Source organism: Dermacentor andersoni, chromosome 5 (assembly GCF_023375885.2).
Source record: "Dermacentor andersoni chromosome 5, qqDerAnde1_hic_scaffold, whole genome shotgun sequence".
In the NCBI taxonomy this organism is placed as follows: domain Eukaryota; kingdom Metazoa; phylum Arthropoda; class Arachnida; order Ixodida; family Ixodidae; genus Dermacentor; species Dermacentor andersoni.
The window spans coordinates 30,855,182-30,869,347 of record NC_092818.1 but is presented as its reverse complement, the minus strand read 5'-3'; positions in this window follow the sequence as shown (position 1 = coordinate 30,869,347).

The window sequence follows — 14,166 nt, the reverse complement described above, 5'->3', positions numbered from 1 at the left end:
GAAAGACAGCTCCGATTTTAGTGCCGTTAGCCGTGGGCGCTTGACTAGGCTGTAGAGCACGATGAAATCGACCTGCTTAGATCACTTGGACTAAAATGTGTACGTTAGTACTTTAACGTATTTTCACGCAAATGCTTGTGCATCGATTTAAATCATGCGCTCAAATGTCAGCGTGCCATTTTGAGTTTCGGTTTCGGAACTTGCTCGAAGGAGCGTGCTTTGAAGTGGATTAGGTAGTCCAACATTGGCTAGCATTTTTTATAAAAACCTAAACTAAAATACCCACTTACAGAAATCGTATTAGTGGTACAGTTGGCTTGCTTACTGTCCTCGTATATGCAAGGTTACGAGTTTGCATGTATCCATGTCCGGATGTCCGGGAAAGCGGGCTTTTTCACAACGCGCCATAGTGCAGAGAAGCTAGCCTTGTCTGATGCCTAATATATTTAGCAAGCTACGTGCACATGCAGGTACAGCGTCGACGGAATGAAATTGGCACCTTGTTTTTTTTTATTCGAAGGTCTGAGTGATCACCTTGACAAGAATTCGCCGACGATTACGATAGTCCCTAATGCGAAATTTGAGCGCATATCTCTAGCTTATTTTCATTTCGAGTGTCAATATTTTCTATTATGATTATGTAGGTTTCTATTAGATTATGTAGCTGTAGAGCAGGCTGTGAGCAGCGCGCTTTGTTTCCATACAGGCCCGAGCCCCCTCCGGAGTTTTCAGGGGGGGGGGGGAGGAAGGGGGGGCTGAGCCCCCACCGGGCGATGCCGAAGCCCCTCCCCCAACACCTAAAGTATCATTACCATATCTTTGTCACCCACATCATTTGTGGTTTCTATTGACTTTCCTCGACTTTTTCACTTGAAATTTTACCGGGGCTAATGGCTTACTGCATCATTGTTGGCCCAAACGTGCGCGGCTTTTAATTCATACTTTCGCTTTATTTCTGTAAATCCTGACGATAGGAGGACACGCGCATTAGAAGTACTAGCGGCGGCTGCCTCATCCGTATTTTGCGATTTCAAATTTTTGTTTTAAATTTACACTGTAAACGCCATGCATGCACATACACAATATATATAAATGTACATACAGGAGAAAGTTGATTATATTTTTGAAAGAGATGGAGGTAGCCAATAAAAGCATTTTCTAAACGTATGGATCCTATGCCAAGAGAATGATTATGTTGCTGTATGTTCACCACGCTTCAAATTGCTTGGCATGCTTTTGCGACCATGAAAGAAGAAACCTATTTCAGTGACCCTTTCAGCAGACTCTTATTAATGGCTTGTGAAACGCAAGTGAATGTTGTGTGTCTCAGTAGCGCTTCTCTTTCCAATAAGCAATGCTAACGACTCATGAAAAAGAAAAGCCATTTCTAATAATTCACAATATTTATTATGGATGGAAACATTGTCACTTGCATGCAAACGAGATAAATATATATAGGGTGTCCCAATTAACTGTCGTGCACCAAGATTAAAAAGAAATAACAATGTGTTACTCAAAGAAAACCTAGTGCATATTGTTTACAGTACGGTGGGGTAGCTGCTAGTAATTTTTCGTCACTGAGATTTAATTAGGTGATTGTAATTAATTATCTAATTCGAGACATACTATCCTGATTATCAAAGTGCCAATGAGGCGCATTTGAAGGCACAGCCAAGGGACATTTAATTGTGGTATTTTCAGCGACGTACTAATTGCGTGAACATTTTTTACCGACTGATAAGTAAACCCCGAGAAATATGGAGAATACCACGTGACTGCGCTCCCACCCCGATCATAAAGCAGCGCCCTCGAACAGGCTCCCTCTGAGTTATCCAGAACGAAATAAAGGAAATAAAGAAAAGCATCGTGATCGAGCTAATTGAGGGGCTTTAGGGCTAGTGCCTTACGTGCCGCACCACAGCCGAAGTAATATGTTGCGTTTGGTGTTAGTTGGAAACAAGCTGCGATAGCTGTTGTCTTAGCATAGATAAAGTGCACGGATGTTTTATTTTTTATTTTTGCCACAAACATATCACCACAAAAGCGAATCAACGTCAGTGCAAAGGTTTGAAGGCGTGTTTTGCTTTGTCCCAGTCGCCATGTCTTTCTCTAATGAGCAGAAGGTAAACATGATCCTTTGCTTCGTATCTGCAAATGGCAACAAGAGGAAGGCCGCAAATATATATATCAGTCATGGAAGTGTGGCGGTAGACCAAATGCATCGACTATCATAAGAAATTATGAAAACCTGAGACAAGCCGGCAGCTTCAAGAAACAGCGGTGGAGTACTCCATCTTTGAGTCCTAGCCTACGCACGGATGTTCAAAGCATTTATGGCCTCAAACCCTCATGCTAGCTTGCGGGACGTGGCTGCCCAGGCATCAATTTTCAAGTCATCAGTTTGGAGGATTCTAAAGGACATGCTTTCACCCGTACCATGTTAACCAGCACCAGTGCTTGAAAAATAGGGACCTGTAAAATCGTCTAGATTTCTCAAATTGGCTCCTCACAAAAGCTGATGAGTCACCGGACTTCTTGAGCAACATCGTGTGCACAGATGAAGCCAATTTTTGCAGAAACGGCCAGGTAAATTAAACACAATGCACACCATTGGAGTGACTCCAATCCACACTGGGTAATGTAGACTCGGCAACAGTACCAGTGGTTCAATGTGGGTGCGAAATTTTCGCCAGTGCTATAATCGGTCCCATCTTCTTGAATTACACAGTGACTGGATAAAGTTACGTGGACGAAATACTCGAAGCAGTGGATGAGTTTCTCAGCGAAGTCCCACTGTCACGTCTTCCACTTATGTGGTATCAGCAAGATGGGGCGCCAGCACACCACAGCAGCCGAGCACGAAACTGGCTGGATGCGACTTTTCATGCAGAGTAGATTGGAAGGGACAGGCCTGTAAATTGGCCGGCTAAGTCACCTGTCCTCTCTCTATTTGATTTCTTTCTTTGAGGTTATGTGAAAGATCATGTGTACATGATCGAGACAGACGTCAGATTAGTTCAAGGCATAGATAACGGATGTCTGCCGTATAATTCCAGTGTCGGTCATCAAGAAAGCCACTGAAGATGTGATAAGAACGGACACAGTACTGCGTATCTGCAAAAGGAGACCTATTTGAACAAGTCCTCTAGGCACCAGCTGGTGTTCAACAGAGCTTACAAATTCAAAGATAATAAGGGCATGCTGAAATCTGATGTTTTTTTTTTTGTTTTTTCTTTGTGCACACATCGTGATTGCCAATTCGGCTCATTTAGTTACTTTTTTGAAAGCGCCGGTTTCGCCTTTTCTCTACACGTTGGTCGCTTCCTGGTCCGTTCACTTCGCTTTTATTTTTTTGACACGAACCTATTTTTCCAGCACGTATACACTTTCATGAAAAATAAAACGGTCACATCAATTTGACTTTGGTCCAAAGCAAATTTCTGGAGGGAAATATAGCTTCGCGCTCACCCTGTCGATGAGATGCGAGCAAAGCCAGGATTTTGAAACATTCTTTGCCTATTCCATTGCTTTTTGCGCTTCGTGCGTGATCAGAGCGGCACTTAGGTCATGGTGTCAAGGGGCTTTCGTTATCAATGTGATCGATTGGCCTTGAGAGATGGATTATAAGTCTGACGTAGAAATGAGAGGAAGGAATAGCTGCAAAGGAGCGAAACTTGCTATTGGTGCTCCTTCCGTGCAATTATCAAGCTGATGGGCTGTTTATTCGGGTTTGCTACAGGCAATGCAGTTGCTTTTAATCAGGTTATTTAAAGGCGCTGCTTTATTATGTGTTGGGAGGGAGCGCCAGTCACGTGGTATTTTTCATATTTCGTGAGATTTCTTTGCCAAACGGAAAAAATTGTACGCAATTAGTACGTCGCTCAAAACACCTCAGTTAGGTGTCATTTGGGGTGCCTACAAATGCCTCATTGACACTTTAATAATTAGGACAGTACTTTTCGAGTTAGATAATTAATTGCAGTTACCGAATTAAATCTCAAAGAAGGTGCGAGAGTAGAGCTGTAATACCTTTGCCAAATCCTTTTTTCCACAACCTGTGACAGACTGGAACTTGTTACTGGAGGAATGTGCTTCAATATCTGATAATCACAATTTTTATTCCCATCTGTGTTTGTGACAATGCATTACTGTCTTAATTTTGTTTTAATTTTCTGTTGTGCTTGAAAATGTTCACTTATTGTGTGCTCCCACCTTGATGTTACCTTAATTTATACATTCTTTACTTAGTGAACGATTTAATACATCTTTCTCTAACTGTCCCCCCCTGCGACAATGCCTTCGAGGCGATGCAGGTATTCTGTAAATAAATAAGTAAATAAATAATAAATAAATAAATCTCAGTAACGAAAGAGTTACTGCCGGCTACTCCACTGTACTGGAAACAATACGCACTAGGTTTTCTACGAGTAATGTAACTGCTCTTTTTTTAAGTCTTGGTGTATGATAGTTGGGGAACACTGTATAATTCACTCAGTAACCGAAATGAGGCCAAGCTGGATTCACTCAAAATCAGAATGAACAGCAGTCATGCGCAACATCACTTATACTCGGACTCACAGAAATAGAAAAAAAAAGAAAGAAAGAGAGGCTGCAGTTTCGCCCGAAAGGCGAAGCAGTATTAGTGATAGCCAAGTATGCAATAATTACACAAAAGAAGATTACACCGCCGAGAGTACTCGGGCTGTGAAATTGAACTGTCTCCTACTAGGAGGTCTTGTATATACTGTACTCATATAATGCCGTCACTTCAGTGCTCAATTCTTCGAGGTCACACGAAGTTTGTTCAAGTGCAATATATATACACACACATATATATATATATATATATATATATATATATATGCATACAAGATGAAGGGTTTTGCGCCAGAGCCAAAGGTATAATATTCAAAAAAGAGAGGAATGTTAAGGCATATGTTCTTGTTCTTACTGACTTTTCGGCCGGAGGCCCGGCCATTGTCATGATTTTTATATATATATATATATATATATATATATATATATATATATATATATATATATATATATATATATATATATATATATAATTGCAATGCTTTTTTTTTTTTTTCTGCTCCTGCATGACACCACCCTGGAACGTTTGGCACGACAGCACGCATGTCCAGTTTATTCTTTGTTACGTACAGGTACATTTGTTACATACTTGCATATTGGCAAATGAAGCATATTTATGAGCTGCTTGCTCTCTATGCTGTCTTCTTATGATAATTGTGTAAAATGTTCAATATATATCTGCCTTTAGGAACACAATTCAGTAAACTCTGGAGCGTGCAAATGATCAGAATGTTAGCTGCATGCCTTCATTGGTAAAGTGAAAAATTGAAAACAGTACGTACAGCAGCATACATATGAGGCAAGGGTGTATATGGATGAATGAAATCACACAGTTCTAGCATCAGGGTATATGCAATTGAAGCTAATGGGGTGTGCTTTTATTTCTTCAGCAACACGCAAGTTTCTTTTTTTTTATTCTTTATGTTACCACCATAAAAAGAACAATATGGCATAGATCCTGCAAACTTTGCAAAGCTTGCCCCTCTGGTTAAAAGTTCTGTCTTTCCTTTGCTTTTACCTTTCTGTTTGCTCCAAAATCTATCAATGCTCATCCACTGGAAATAAGGAAATTATTTTTCATGGCCCTTTCTGCATTATTGTCAGTAGCTGTAAGGGCAGCTTTGTTAAGCAATATTTGTTTCTTTGGCCTGCGCTTTCACATCTTGCAGCAGCAAATGTGATGTACCGAGCATTTTTTTTACGCTGAAAGAATTTTTAAAAATCGTCTGTGGCAGATAGCATAATTCTAGTCTTTGAGCTGGATTACTCAGAGGCGTTCATTGCTTGCATGAAAAATTTGAATTCATAAACAACTAATTAACAAAAATCACTAACTATTTAATTTACTGTACAGCATAATATTGCAATTTACGAATTGCAGCCAGTGAGTTCTCTTTCCTACGAGAAAAATGAAGGATAACATGGAAGCCAATTAAGAGCAGTAATAAAATGCAACAATAATGCTTTTAAGACATTGAAATTAAAAGTGTAGCCTTATGGTGTAGGAGCAGAATGTCACTTTTCCATTTCATGAATCTACCTCCACCATGAAAGTTTGTGCAGAAATTACTTAATTTTTAAAAGCAATGTCATGGTGGCCTCCTTGACTTTGTCAATCACCAGATTCTTTTTTGCAGTAACATGGATTGCATTTTTCTAACAGAAACAGAAAAAATAAATTTTATCAATTAAAAGCCACAAGTTTGATTAGGCCACTCGTTCAACCTGTATTGGAAAAGAAAAGTGTTCGTAGATATGTTGTATGTTTCAGCTACCATGCTGAAAAGCAAACTTCAAGCAACACAAAAGAGTAAAATAGGTTTAGCTGCATGTTAGTAATTCACCTTTCTCCAATACCAATCAAAAGAAGCCATTATTACTATAAGACGAGGCTTGCCGAGTCAGAAAAAGTGCAACAGCAGAAGACGAGTAGCAGTTCCGCCTGGAGTTCCTGCACCAGCTTGCTGCAACGCCGGGCATTTAGATATCCTGAGCTTGGGCTTAGTTCATTTTTTATTGGTAAAGATGGGCTGTATCTCATAGTAAAGATGCCAATGTCTGAAGTGAGCTAGTTTCGACAGCTCTTACTGGACCACAACAGACTGTTTGGCATCGCACCGCTGGCACGAGTTGTTGGAACCTCCGTGCTGACGCCCGTTATTGCAAACGGGTCGCAAGCCCCAAGGGTAGCGTTGGCCTGGCGGCCTGGGGCACTGGAAGCATCCGAAGGTCCCGGCAAAGCATGAGTCGACTGGTAACAGAACAACTGGTTTATTCTAACATCGCAAAAGAGCGCGCGGTCAGGTCGACCGAAGTGAGAGACGGGAGAGCACGTAACTCAACAGAAGAAATCGGAGCCTCTCTCTTAGCGTCCGGGGGCAGCTGCTCTTATAGTCTCGGCGTCGCGGGCAAGAAGGAAGGTCACGGGGGAGACCACGTGACGGCGGGCACGGACGAGCTGAGATACATGTTGAGACGAGTGTAGTGACTCAACCGCCGGCCGGGCGCCGGACAGACCTCCTCGCTTCACACTTCGGGAGCTCCTCTCCCCGGCTGCCGCGCTTTGACAAGCGTGGGCACACACACACACACGCACACACGAAGACACGTGGCACTGAAACACGCCTGGACGCGCTTGGCGGGGAGACTGCGGGAGCTCCGAACGGGCCAAAATGTCCGCCGCTTTTAACGAAGCTCCGGCGTCCGTTGCATCCGCGCCGGCTATACCGCGCGTTGTAGGCGAAACGTAACAGACCGCCCCGCCGGGGGAAGGAGATCCCGATGGTCAGGGGACTGCATCCGCTGTCCGGAGGGATGTCGCTCGATGATGCACATAACCGAAGTCGGGCGTCCGTCGGCGTTTCTTGAGCGCAGCGCACGGAGAAGGCCTCGTTCTCTCGTTCAGGTTCACACAGGACACTGCAAAGTGACTTCGGGAGAGTTGACATTTTTGTTCTCGTTCCCGGCATGCGTTAGAACTACGCCGAAAGTCAACCGCTCAGTCAGCAAGCACGGCACAACCCTCACTAAGCCCTGCCAGGCTCTTTCCCCTTTTATACTACTGCCTAGTTCCTTACAGTAGTTTAGCAGCACTCAGAACACGTCCACAAATTGGAAAATTGCACGAGAAAGCACATCATCACTTTGAAACACTACACAAAAGCAATATGTTAAAAATCCTGCCTCAGGAAGAAAAACATCAGTAACAAACAATTTTGAGGCTGATTCCCACGTTAGGGGCTTCGACTTAAGCCATCGGCGTTACCGTTGAGACTCCCCTTTTTGTAACGCACCTCAAAGGAATATTGTTGCAAAGCGAGGCTCCAGCGCAGGAGGCGGCCATTTGTGGAAGAGATAGTCTGCAGCCTTTGGAGAGGGCAGTGATCCGTCTCGAAGCATGCGAAGCGGAGATCGCAGCGAGCGACCGTACACTAGCTCAGCTGGCGAAAACCCCGTAGCCGCATGCGGCTCTGTCCTCAATGCAAACATCACCCCAGGCAGACACAGCTCCCAGTCAGTTTGTTGTTCAAACCACAATGCTCTCAACACGCGCTTAATGACTGAGTGGAGCTTCTCAACGGAATTCGACTGTGGGTGGTACACTGAGCTGTCTAACAGCTTTACCCCACACCTTTCGAGAAAGGCTGTCATCAAAGGGCTAGCAAACACTGTGTCCTGATCTGATCGGATTTCCGCGGGAAAACCAACTCGCGCAAATATGGACAGTAGTGCATTGACTATCTCAACAGAGCTGAGTTCTTTAAGCGGCACTGCTTCAGGGAACTTTGTCGCTGGGCAGATCACAGTCAAAATGTGTCTGTACCCCGTGGCTGTTACCGGCAGAGGTCCCACTGTATCAATAACGAGCCGTCTGAAAGGCTCCGTAATGATAGGTACCAACTTCAACGGCGCCCTCGATTTGTCCCCTGGTTTGCCCACCCGCTGACAGGTGTCGCATGTCTTCACAAAGTGGTCTGCGTCCCGAAAACACCCTGGCCAATAGTACTCCTGCAAGAGACGGTCCTTAGTTTTCTTAACTCCTAGGTGTCCGGACCACGAACCCCCATGCGACAAGCGCAACAGATCCTGACGGTAGCACTGAGGCACGATCAGCTGATCGAACTCCACTCCTCTGCGGTCTAGATACTTCCGGTACAGGACCCCACCTCTTTCCACAAAGCGAGCATTTTTCTTCGCGATACCTTCCTTGACAATGCAGCGTATGTTTTCTAGGCTGCCATCCTTCTTTTGCTCGGCTATCAAAGCCGACCGGCTGACTTTTAGCAACCTGTTAAGTCCATCCGACGTAGGCGCGATGAGCAAATCGGCAGATAGCTCTTCTAACTTTCCCGTGTCGGGAATTTCCTCTCCAGTATCTGCTGCCTTTAACGCTACAGGCGCAATTTTATTCAGTTCGGGCGTGCTCTGAATATCAGCTTGCTGCACCTCTGACCCTTTCTCATTGTTTGACAACGTCGGTCCCGCAACTACCGCCTTTGCAGCGAGCTCCCGAACCTTCGATCTGGTTAAGGCCTGAACGCTAGCCTCACCAAACAAAAGCCCCTTCTCGCGCAGGAGGTGATCGGACCTGTTCGAAAATAGGTACGGGTACTGGGGGGGCAGCATAGATGACACTGCGGCCTCCGTCTCAAGCGCTCCGAAAGGTCCTTCAATAAGCACTTTTGCTACGGGCAGACACACGCTATGAGCTTCCACGGCTTGCTTGATCCATGCGCACTCGCCCGTGAACATATAGGGTTCCACGTAGGAGGGGTGAACTACATCCATTGTAGCTGCGGAATCGCGAAGCACTCGGCACTCTTTCCCGTTCACGAGGAGGTCTCGCATGTAAGGCTCGAGAAGCTTCATGTTCTCGTCAGTGCTGCATAATGACAAAAACACGACTTTTGTTTTTGTATCTGGACACTGCGCCGAAAAGTGACCCGGCTTCTGGCACGTATAACAAACGCGCGCTTGCCTCGCCTCGAACCGTTTTCTGCGTTCGGCTTCGGCTGCCGCCGTCTCTTTACGTTCGGTCGGACTGCTTTCACTCGCATCCGAACTACGTGTGTCCCCCTTTGCTCTCATGGGTGTGAACTTCGGCCTCTCAAACTTGGAGCCAAATTCACCCTTTTGACCGTCCTTAGCTCCACGAGCCCGACGCGTCACAAACTCTTCGGCTAGCTCAGCGGCTCTAGCCACCGTACTAACGTCTGGCCTATCCAAGACCCAGTACCGCACGTTCTCAGGTAACCGACTATAAAACTGTTCCAGCCCGAAACACTGCAGAACTTTCTCGTGGTCACCAAACGCTTTCTCTTCTTTGAGCCACTCCTGCATGTTTGACATTAGCCTGTAGGCAAACTCTGTATACGACTCACTTCTGCCTTTCTCATTTTCCCGGAACTTCCGACGGAACGCCTCCGCTGACAGCCTGTACTTTTTCAGCAGACTCGATTTCACTTTGTCGAAATCCTCTGCCTCCTCTCTATTCAAGCGAGCGACTACGTCGGCCGCCTCGCCGGGTAACAAAGTGAGCAAGCGCTGTGGCCACGTTTCCCGAGAGAACCCCTGCTTCTCGCACGTTCGCTCAAAGTTAACCAGGAACAAACCAATGTCCTCTCCAAGCTTAAACGGCCGCATCAAATCAGTCATTTTGAACGATACTCGTTCTCCTGCACCGTGTGCCTGACTTCCATTACGAGCGCGTTCCATCTCTACCTCGAGACGCTTCATTTCCAAAGCGTGTTGACGGTCACGCTCTTCTTTTTCTTTCTGTTCTTTAAGTTCACGCTCCTGTCTCTCTTTCTGTTCTTTAAGTTCGCGCTCCTGTCTTTCTTTCTGTTCTTTAAGTTCGCGCTCCTGTCTTTTTGCCGTCTCCCTCTCCTCAATGGTCTCAAGGCATTCCGACAGCTCGTCATCCTCAGCTTCTAACTCAAGAATAGCCCTTAGCAGTTCTGGTTTTCTGAGTTTGTCTGAGACATCCAGACCCAACTCTCTTGCAAGCTCCAGCAATTTCGGTTTGCGCAACGACTTCAAATCCATGGCTGCTCCGAATGCTGCTTTCTCTACTGCCTACTATTGTCTTGCCGCAAACTAACCCGGCAGCAACGACAACCACAATTACCAGCTCTGTTTCTGACACTAACAAAAGCCTGGCAAAACTCAGAAGAAGAAAGTCCCGCACTCACCAAACCTCGCAGCCAAGAATTCAGCGCAGTCGTTCCGCTGCAGGCAACCAGTCATCACACAGGGCTCGTTGCACTGCTCCCGGATGGTCGTTGTGCTGCTCAGCATACAGTCAACCGCATCTCTTCGCTGCTGGCCTCCGTTGTCGCGATCTCACCGCTGCCAACCAGCTGTTGGAATCCGTACCGCTGGCACGAGTTGTTGGAACCTCCGTGCTGACGCCCGTTATTGCAAACGGGTCGCAAGCCCCAAGGGTAGCGTTGGCCTGGCGGCCTGGGGCACTCGAAGCATCCGAAGGTCCCGGCAAAGCATGAGTCGACTGGTAACAGAACAACTGGTTTATTCTAACATCGCAAAAGAGCGCGCGGTCAGGTCGACCGAAGTGGAGAGACGGGAGAGCACGTAACTCAACAGAAGAAATCGGAGCCTCTCTCTTAGCGTCCGGGGGCAGCTGCTCTTATAGTCTCGGCGTCGCGGGCAAGAAGGAAGGTCACGGGGGAGACCACGTGACGGCGGGCACGGACGAGCTGAGATACATGTTGAGACGAGTGTAGTGACTCAACCGCCGGCCGGGCGCCGGACAGACCTCCTCGCTTCACACTTGGGGAGCTCCTCTCCCCGGCTGCCGCGCTTTGACAAGCGTGGGCACACACACACACACGCACACACGAAGACACGTGGCACTGAAACACGCCTGGACGCGCTTGGCGGGGAGACTGCGGGAGCTCCGAACGGGCCAAAATGTCCGCCGCTTTTAACGAAGCTCCGGCGTCCGTTGCATCCGCGCCGGCTATACCGCGCGTTGTAGGCGAAACGTAACAAGACCAAATAAACAAAATACTTTGAATGATATACCAGCACTGAAGCTTCTGCATGAAGATAAAAATAGCAGCTTGGCGTTAATTTCCTGACGTAGTAATCAAGCTCTTGCCTTGGAATGACTGAAGACAGAGTTCTGGAAGAAAGAACACTTGATCAGTCTAAACTTCTAAACTGGTTTAGTGTCTCTTTTCTTTAGTCAATTTAAGGGGACCTCGAAGAACTCCAAGAATCTTTGCTGGTGGGCTTGTTGGTAATGCATTTTTCATAGTAGTGTCACAGTACATCTAAACACAGGAAAAGCCAAGAAGGAACACGACAGAGTGCTGACCACAACTCGGGAGTTGTGCGATGCCCTCAGGGAGCGACACACCACCCCGCGTGTGGACAGCTTCCTTGAGTGGCAGCCTTTTTCGGGATGCGCTTTTGAAGAGCTGGAAGTGTCTGCTGCCACTAAAGTGTTTGCACGGACAGGATGTAAGCACTCCGGGTCCCTAGAAAACGTGTTGCCTCCTGATGCAGGAACAGCCTTGTTCGGAGACATTCGAACATTCCTTGGTTATGGTATCAGAACATATATAATAGTTCTATCACAATGGCTATAGCAAACCGTTTGTATAAGGACTAGCTGTGGCTGCTCCTGCATTTTCAGCCAATGCCTTGGAATGGATCAAGCCAGAGGCACCCGTTTGCAAGAACCATCAACCAGACGACGGGATCTCTGTGGCAGCAGAGACTTCCAATGCTTGACAGCACCTCCCAAGAAAGGTCGCCACTCAAGGAAACCACGTCCACTTGCTAGGTGGAGTCACTCCCCAAGGACATTAGGCAACTTCTGAGCTGTGGTCAGCACCCAGTCCTGTCCCTCCTTGTTTTTCTTGTGTTTATATGTGCTGTGACACTACTAGGAAAAACCCCAAAGAGCAATGTGGTGAAGTGGGTGTGTTGGTATAGACAAGGTGGGCAGTGCAAAAAAGACGAGGACGAGCGTTGAATTGACAAGGATCAACGCTTAAGGTTGCTATTTGAGAAAAGGCGGCAGCCCGGAAAAGACACAGACGAAGACGAGACGACAAGGATCTAGGACGAGCGTTGATCCTTGTCAACACAATGCTAGTCCTAGATCCTTGTCGTCTCGTCTTCGTCTGTGTCTTTTCCGGGCTGCTGCCTTTTCTCAAATAGCAACCTTAAGTCAGTCAGTTCAGGCTGGCAAAGCATTTCTTCAAACCTCAGTTTTAATTTATTTGGCAGCAAAATGCTGATTTTATGCTAAAAAAATGAAGGCACACCCTTCTATGTGTAAAATTACTTGCCAAAATGAAGCAGCATGTCAAGGTGACATGAAGAATTTAAATACATCTTAATCAGTCTGCAATGTTTTTAGTGCAGGACAAGTTCCACAAACCTGCTACTATTGTTCCTTAAGGAATTCAGTGTAGTCCTCCTTTACTGATAAACATCGAACTAGACCTGAGCACATGCTTCCAAAGCTCGTGTGATGTCACAGCAAGCTGGTGCGAAAACTTCCGAGGCAGCGTCACCACCCGCATTCTGTTATTGCATCTTTTTTTGCTTATCAAGCTTGCACTCGTGATAAGAGCGGCCATCTTGCTGTTTCAGAAGCCTAATTACTAAACGATTCAAGCCTCATTATATAGTGAAGTCACATGAGACACAGACATACCTTCTTAAGATCCGACATTTGTTGTAAGCAGATTACATGCCGATATCATCAGTAAAAATTTTCTATTTACCTTTTTTCATATATATACCAGCTGTTTCTGCGAAGACATTAAAACTGCCTGTGGCATTCAGCGCAATTTTAGTCCTCGGGCTGGTTTCCTGAAAGAGGCGGACATTGCTTGTACCAGAAATTGAAATGCACAATCTACTAATTTGCAAAAAATCACTTATTAAGTTTTTCAACTAATCAGCACAATCCACATTACAATTTACAAATTGTAGCTCCTCAGAGTGTAAGGCATATCCACTTGAACATAATTCTGTGGATGACATAATTTTTGAGATATGGATCATCAAACTTGCTGAAAAAGTGCACTCTTATTCCAGTTACTTTCTTAACAAAACATAATTTTATGCATTCAACCACAAAAGTAACTAGAATGCCAATTTATTTCTTCACAAATTTCAGGAATTCATATCTCGAAACTGGCATCATCCTGAGAATTCGTTCCAATTCTATCTACCTCGTGAACTCCAAGGATAAAATTTGTAAATTGCAATATGTGTTGTAAAGTATTAGTTAACCACTTTAGCAGTGAATTTTTGTTAATTAGTCGATCATGCATTTTGACTTCTCGTCCCAATAATGCCCACTTGTTTGGGCAATCTAGCTCAAGGATTATAATTGTGCTATCTGCCACAGATGATCTTTAAAAGTTACTTAAAGCCTTCACAGAAGCATACATTATAATTTGTTTATCTATTTTGATTATATTGAGCTTAGACTATACAGTTTAACTATTGATTTCCCTTTAATGTTGCTTTAAGCAATATAGTTTAGTTTGCACAAGGAACTCAGTCACTTAGCACAGAGCAAAA